This window comes from Canis lupus, chromosome 5 (genome assembly GCF_048164855.1).
Source record: "Canis lupus baileyi chromosome 5, mCanLup2.hap1, whole genome shotgun sequence".
In the NCBI taxonomy this organism is placed as follows: Eukaryota; Metazoa; Chordata; class Mammalia; order Carnivora; family Canidae; genus Canis; species Canis lupus.
This window is the reverse complement of record NC_132842.1, coordinates 65,975,760-65,983,965: the sequence shown is the minus strand read 5'-3', so window position 1 is coordinate 65,983,965 and position 8,206 is coordinate 65,975,760. Positions and strand designations below refer to the sequence as shown.

Below are 8,206 nucleotides of genomic sequence, written 5' to 3'. Positions count from 1 at the left end.
GGCATCCCTTCTATTTCCTTTTCATATGTGAAAGGGAAGGACATGTCCTTGGGGTACTCATGCAAAAAACCGTGAGACCATCATCAATCCATAGGGCATTATAGCCAAGAACTGGATCCTGGGGCTCAGGGACATGCCCCTTGCCTCAGAACCATTCCTGCCACTGTCCTCTTAGTTAAGGTGACTGAAGAAATTGCCATGGAACCCCTTTTAACTATCTTTGCACCCCCTGTAGGAGAAGCCCTCCTACATTCTCATCACTCAACACTTCGCAGCCAGTCACCTCACTCCTAAGACATCTTCCTACTAACTCCTCCTCCTATAACTCTTCTTGCAACAATGACCTCCACCCTACTATTCTACTCCCCTCCTCCACAGATAAGACCCTTCATGACTGCTTAATGCTGACAGTTCACAATTTGCCTCCCCATGACAATATATAGAAAATCCCTCTAGCCACTGCAGATTTTTCATGGTTTACTGATGGATCTCTTTTGTTTAAGATTTTATTTTTAAGTAATCGCACCACCCAACGTGGGGCTTGAACTCACAGCCCCGCGATCAAGACTTGAGCCAGCCAGGCGCCCCATGATGAGTCTTATTTAAAGGAAGAAAATGCTAAATATTGTGCTGGGCCTGCTATTCCAACTTTTTTTGATGTCGTTGAAGCAGTATATTTGCCTTTGGCTGCATCAGCCAATGGATTGTGATATGCCTTCAAACTTGTACCTCAGACAAAAATAAAACCACAGATGATTATACTGATAGTTGATATCTCTTTGGGTTTTCTCATCACCTGGGAATGGTATGGAAATTGAGGTTTCCTTACTTCCAATGGGAATAAAATTTAAAATGGCTCCTATATCCAAAATTTATAAGATGCCATCATTTTGCAGATACCATAATTTTGCAGGCTGCTCTGGCTATTATTAACTCTCCTTGGTGTTGTACATGTAACTCCCTGGAGGCCAAGCGAAACCACCCCACTGATATATCCAGCCATAATTCTGCTCTCAAGGAAACCAATAGTCAAACCTCTGTCAGGGTCCAGAGGGATGTTCTCTCAAGTGACAATTTGAAAAAATTGGCAAAGGCACTCAACAATTGGCCCCAGAAAAGGAAAAACAATATTGGAAATCCAATAAATGCTGGTTTAATAAAAAGAGTGAACTCTGGTTTGGAGTTCTTTTAGGTCACCAGATGGTCTGCAGGTGTGCTCTGGCTTTGGTGCTTTCTTTAAATGTGCCATGCAAATCCAAGAGTCTAGTCCCAGGAATTTACCATTCCAGCCCTTCCAGAAATTCTAAAACTCCCACTACTGACTACTGTACGTGCATTAAACCACTGGTCCACTGACAAAATGATAGCATTCCTAAGCCAGTAATGATGAAGAAATATTAATAAGGCTGCAAAAAGTGCCCACTTCTCTTGTCCAAAGTCTAATCCAAGGAAATCTGTTCAATCTGCACCCAAACACTTTGAACTGCCAGTGGCCCATTCGAGATTTAGCAAATCAGTTTCATACAGCTATTCCCACCTTGTGGAAATAAATATGTTTCAGTCATGGTTTGTATGTTTTCTCATTGGTCCAAAGTTTCACCTGTAAATGGGCCATGGCTGCTTCTGTGGATAAAATTGTGTTAGGGCAGCCCTGGTGCCTCAGCGTTTAGCGCCGCCTTCAGCCCAGGGTGTGATCCTGGAGACCTGGGATCAACTCCCAAGTCGGGCTCCCTGCATGGAGCCTGCTTCTCCCTCTGCCTGTGTCTCTGCCTCTCTCTTTCTATGTCTCTCATAAATAAATAAAATCTTAAAAAAAAAAAAAATAAAATAAAATAAAATTCTATTAGAAAAGACTATATTTAACAGTGAAACCCCTCTTGCACTTCATAGTGATCAGGGAATTCATTTCCCTGGTCAGGTGCTTTAATAAATCTGTGTCATTCAGCCACTTTTACAATACTTTCACTGTACATACCACCCTTAATCCTCAAGTTCAGTTGAATGTGCTACTGGCACCACTAACACTCAATTAGCAAAATTTGTAGAAATTCTCCAAATACTTTGGCCAAAAGCATTGCTGTTGGTCCTTCTAAATCTCAGATCCACCTTTTTTGGAACTCACAGAGTCTCATCCTTTGATACAGTCACAGGACGCCCAATGCATTTGGTCCCTGCCTCCTTTGAGCCATAGCTGATAAAAAAATACACTTCAATAGTGTCAAGGCCTAATTGCTTTTTATAAAATAACCATGCTGGGGTGCCTGACTGGCTCAGTTGGTAGCACATGCAATTTTTTTTTTTTTTTTAGTAGCTTCCACACCCAGCATGGAGCCCAATGCGGGGCTTGAACTCATAACCCTGAGATCAAGACCTAAGAGTCAAACACTTAACTGACTGAGCCACCCAGGCACTCCTAGAGCATGCAACATTTGATCTCAGGATTAGGGAGCCCATTTTTAAAAAAATGCTTTGACAGAACAGTCTTTTTACAGCACGTACTCAGTAGATGGAGATCTTAAAGCATCATATCTTGCAACCTGAAGATTTTATCCATTAAAAAGACACCTCCAAAAGACTCCACTTCAGTGGCAAGGCCCCATCAGGTACTGCTAACCAATCCTTGTGTCAACAAATTCCAGGGACTAGACTCTTGGATTTGCATGGCACATTTAAAGAAAGCACCAAAGCCTGAGCAGACCTGCAGACCATCTGGTGACCTAAAACTAGTTTTCCCAGAATTGAAGATATCTGATGATGGGGGCACCTGTCTGGCTCAGTTGGTGGAGTATACCACTCTTAATCTTGGGGTCTGGAGTTTGAGCTCCACGTTGGGGATAGAGGTAACTTGAAAAAATAAAATCTTCAAAAAAGAAGACATCTGAGAAGATGACATATGACAAGATAATTTTCCCAAAACGTCCAGACCAGAGTAGTTACAAGGTTTAGGATTGAAAGAAATGTCTTTTTCATCTGGACTATTAAGTGATTCTGGGTTTTGTTTGTTTGTTTGTTGCTTTGTTTTAAGATTTCATTTATTTATTTGAGAGACAGAAAGAGCACGAGTTGGGGGCAGAGAGGGGCAGAGGGAGAGGGAGAAGCGGCGGACTTGCTGCTGAGCATGGAGCCTGATGATCCCAGGACCTTGAGATCATGACCTGAGCCAAAGGCACCCTCTGATTCTGGGATCTTATCTAAATTCATAATTTCTAAATTTACAACTTTGTAGGCTATATTTTTGATGACACATTTGATTCTAAACAGTTATTTTGAGATAACAGGGACTTCTAGGAGATCTGCCTGGAGTCAGAGGGAGAACTTTTCCCCTCTAAGTCAGAAAAAATGTCAATAAATATTTTCAATTGGCTACTTTCAGACCCTGGGTCTTGGCTTAGAACCATCATAAAATTAGGAATTCTAATTACTTTGTGTGTGTGTGTGTGGGGGGGGGTTGTGGGTTTTTTTGTGTAATTACTTTTAATTCTGTACATATTGCCTGTCAAACTTCTATAAAAACTAATGTACCCAAGAAGATTATCTCCAATGCTTACGATCTTGATAAATATGGACAATATATAAATAAGTGCCTGAGTTCTCCCTCCTACCCCTCCTTGTTGCACAAATATGACAGTAGGTTTCTTTTTCATTTATGTATTTTTGTTTGCTAAAGTTTATAACAGTATACTAAAACTAAATTTTAGAGACACTAGATATCATTAGTTTGGATACCATTAGCTTATTATAAAAGAGAGACATGAAAATTATTTACATGGGGGATCCCTGGGTGGCTCAGCGGTTTAGCACCTGACTTTGGCCCAGAGCGCAATCCTGGGGTCCCGGGATCGAGTCCCACATCGGGCTCCTGGCATGGAGCCTGCTTCTCACTCCTCCTGTGTCTCTGCCTCTCTCTCTCTGTCTCTCTCTCTATGTCTATCATGAATAAATAAATAAAATCTTAAAAAAAAAAGAAAATTATTTACACGATGAAAGATTTCATAACTTCACTGAAATAGGCAGCTTCATTTCATGCTATTTTAATAATGATTTCAGTCCACATACTTCCCGAGAATGTTACCATCTCTAAGATGGTAGAAATAATCCTTGTCATCTAGAACTACTTCGGTGCCTCCATATTCTGGGGGAAGAACTTTATCCCCTACTTTGACACTAACTGGTTCAACCTCTCCACCCTTTCCTTTAGAACCTAATCCAACAGCTACTACTGTTGCTTGCAACACTTTCCCTTGAGATTTTTCTGGAAGCATAATACCTCCTTTGGTTACAGTTTCAGATGCACTCCTTTCAACTAAAGCTCAAAGAGGGGAAGAAACTTCCTAAACGCCTGCCCTGCCATGACTCTGGCCACCGCAGTTTGACCCTGCTCTGGAGCAAAGAGTGACAGGTTTCTAATCTGTACAATTTCCCTCCAGAACGGACATGACACCCAAGAAAGGCCCTTCTTGGCACCACAGGACAAAAGGCCAATTAAGAAAACATGACTCTTGGGGCAGCCCGGGTGGCTCAGTGGTTTAGCGCTGCCTTCAGCCTAGGGCGTGATCCTGGTGACCCGGGATCGAGTCCCACATGGAGCCTGCTTCTCCCTCCTCCTGTGTCTCTGCCTCTCTCTCTCTCTCTCTGTCTATCATAAATAAATAAATAAAATCTTTAAAAGAAAAGAAAACATGACTCTTGATCAGTGAAAAATCTTGATCAAAAAGGGGAAACGTGAAAATTAATAAAGGGACCCCTCACTAAAATAAATTCAGGAGGCCAGAAGGGGGAGCCATACCACGCAGTGTCAACTACAGAAAGCATCATTAAGCCCCCAAAAGAAAGACACACATTGCATCTCCATCAAGAAATTACCCCAGCAACTCAGCCAATGAGAAACTATCATTACCTTTAACTTGTGCTTTTCTCCAACGGATTTTCACTCAAAACAACAAATTTCAACTTTCTCCTTCTCCATGAAATAATATTTCTCTCCTTTGTTTATTGGGCTAGCTGATGGTTTTTGCTGTAGTTAGTTTGCCCTGAAATGCAATTATCTGCTATTCCCAAATAAATCCATTTTTGCTAGCTAAATCATTGGCCATTTCAATTTTTAAGACAACAGGGCTTTCCTACTGTCACTTTTAAAAAAAAAATATGTTTTATTTATTTATTCATGAGAAACACACACACACAGAGGCAGAGACAGGCAGATGGAGAAGCAGGCTCCACGCAGGGAACCCGACGTGGGACTCGATCCCCATTCTCCAGGATCACGCCCTGGGCCACTGAGCCACCCGGGCTGCTCACTACTATCACTTTTTAAATGTTCAAATGTTTGCAGTCAAGCACCTAACCAACATATGAACCAACTGGTATAGATCTAGGGGTGCCCGGCTGGCTCAGTCAGTGAAGCATGTGACTCTTGATCTAAGGCTTGTATGTCTGAGCCCCACATTGGATGTACAGATCACTTAAAAATAAAATTTTAGGACAGCCCGCGTGGCTCAGCGGTTTGGCACCGCCTTCGGCCCAGGATGTGATCCTGGAGACCCGGGATCGAGTCCCGGGTCGGGTTTCCTGAGTGGAGCCTGTTTCTCCCTCTGCCTGTGTCTCTGCCTCTCTCTCTCTGTGTCTCTCGTGAATAAATAAATAGAATCTTAAAAATAAATAAATTAAATAAATAAAATTTTAAAGGGGCACCTGGGTGGCACAGTTAGGCATCTGACTCCTGGTTTTGGCTCTGGTTGTAATATTGAACCCCAAGTTGGGCTCCGTGCTCAGTGCAGAGGACTCTCTCTCCCTTCACCCCTCCCCCGACTAAAATAAATAAATAAATCTTAATAATAAATAAAAAATGAAATCTTACGTTTTCTTTTTCTTTTTGTAACTTTAACCTTCTATTCCTCCCGCACTTTGAATACAAGGGTATCCTTTAGTGTGAGTTTTTTAATTATTATTTTTAATTGTAGTAAAATACACATGATATAAAATGTACCACAGTTTTTAAGTGTATAGTTCTGGCCCATTAAGTGTGTAACCACCACCATTATCCAGAATACTTTCCTTCTTATAAAGCTAAAACTTTATACCCACTAAGACCCCATTTGCCCCCATCCCTGCCGCCTCTGGCAATCACTGTTCTACCTTCTGATTATACGGATTTGATACTCTTAAGTATTTCATATAAGTGCAATCATACAGTATTTGTCTTTTTGTGACTGGCTAATTTTATTTAGAATAATATATTCAAGATTCATCCATATTATAGCATGTGTAAGAATTTTCTTCTTTTTTTTTTTAGATTTTATTTATTTATTCATGAGAGACAGAGAGAGAGAGAGAGAGAGAGAGGCAGAGACACAGGCAGAGGGAGAAGCAGGCTCCATGCAGGAAGCCCGATGTGGGACTCAATCCCGGGACTCCAGGATCACGCCCTGGGCCGAAGGTAGGTGCTAAACCACTGAGCCACAGGGATCCCCGAATTTTCTTTTTAAGGCTGAGTAATACTTCACTGTGTGTAATGGACTGAATGTTTGTGTTTCCCTTGCCCTGGCCAATTCATGTGTGAGGCCCTAACCACCACTGTAGTGGTTATTTGGAGATGGGGCATTTAAGAAGGTAATTAAGTTAAATGAGGTCATAGGGTGAGGCCCTGATCCTATAGGATTAATGTCCTTATAAGACATATCAGAGAGCTCACTTTCTCTTTCCTAGCTCCTATCCACCCACCTTTTTCCTAGTGCTATGCGCACATGAACACCAAAGAAAGGCCACATGAGGACATAGTGATAAGGCTGTATGGAAGAGAGTTTTTGTTTGTTTGTTTGTTTGTTTGTTTATTCATGAGAAACACAGAGAGGAGAGAGAGAGAGAGAGAGACAGACACAGGCAGAGGGAGAAGCAGGCTCCACACAGGGAGCCCGACGTGGGACTTGATCCTGGATCTCCAGGATCATGCCCTGGGCCAAAGGTGGCATTAAACCACTGAGCCACCCGGGCTGCCCTGGAAGAGAGTTATCAGGAACAAAATTGTCTGGAGCATGAGAGCAGACTAATCAGACCCATGTCCATCCTCTTCACTATGAACTTTCTTTTATAGACTCTCACAATAAAAAGTGATATAAGAGATAGTAATCCGGGCACCTGACTGGCTCAGTGGGAAGAGCATGTGACTCTTGAACTCAGGGTTGTGAGCTGGAGCCCCATGTTGGGTTGAAAAATTACTTAAAAAAAATAAAACTTTAAAAAGAGAGAGAGATAGTAATCACACGGTAGTGTTGTAATAAGGAAGCTTTCCGCCAAAGAGAAAAAGTTTCAAATCTGATCACATCATCAGAGATTCCTAAAATGGCTCCCATAAGGAAATAGAATGATCCAATGGGAAAAAAAAAAAGACAAGCTCAACATTTAGGAACTCAAAAAGAGAAATCAGGTCCATTGTCCATTGTGAGACATACCTGACCATCAATGTGGCAGAGATCTTATAGGAGTACACTGTTTCCTGGTTGCGAACCTAAAATTGCCATTGAGGAGGTCTCAGTAGATTTTGGTAGAACCTCCAGAATTATTGAAAGTCAGCTCCTGAAAAGATCAGCAGAAAATCTGTTGATCAAGCACAGCTAAATGTATTGTGAGAGATGATACCAGCTTGATAGTCTTAGCAGTGTCTCAGTATGGGGTGGACAAGAGAAAATATGTATGTGCCTTGGGGTTATGAGCTCCAGTGATTCAAGGCAAGACTTTCAAAGGAGGAACTGATTGCGACATGGCAAAATTCAGAAATGAAAGTTTAGGATTGCTAACCACACGAGGTGGAGATTTGGGAGGGAGTCGTGTAAGTATTGATGGATGAGTGAGCTATTGGCCCACGTGAACAAACTATCTGACCACACAAATGGACTTCTAGGGATTTCTTGAAGCAAACGGTGGGGTTCTTTATTAGTTTACAACCTTATCTTCTTGATCAAGCTTCTCCAGCAACAATAAACCATGTGGCCTCAATTCTCAGTCTTGATACTCAAGCCATACAGATGTAGGGGATTTTAGCTTTCACCTTGATTATATGTGATAGATATATTCTATTAGATATATTCTATTTTATTTTGTCATTTGTTTTTTAAATTTCTACTCAAAAAAAATTTTTTTTCTAAAGGTTTTATTTATTTAACAGAGAGAGAACAAGCACAAGCAGACAGAGAGGCAGGCAGAGGGAGAG

At 41.5% G+C, this 8,206-nt stretch overlaps 1 pseudogene; it reads right to left on the bottom strand.

Moving 5' to 3' along the window:
* Positions 1–4,043: 4,043 nt before the first annotated feature.
* Positions 4,044–4,351, bottom strand: LOC140633033 (10 kDa heat shock protein, mitochondrial pseudogene; annotated as a pseudogene).
* Between the last annotated feature and the right edge of the window lie 3,855 nt (positions 4,352–8,206).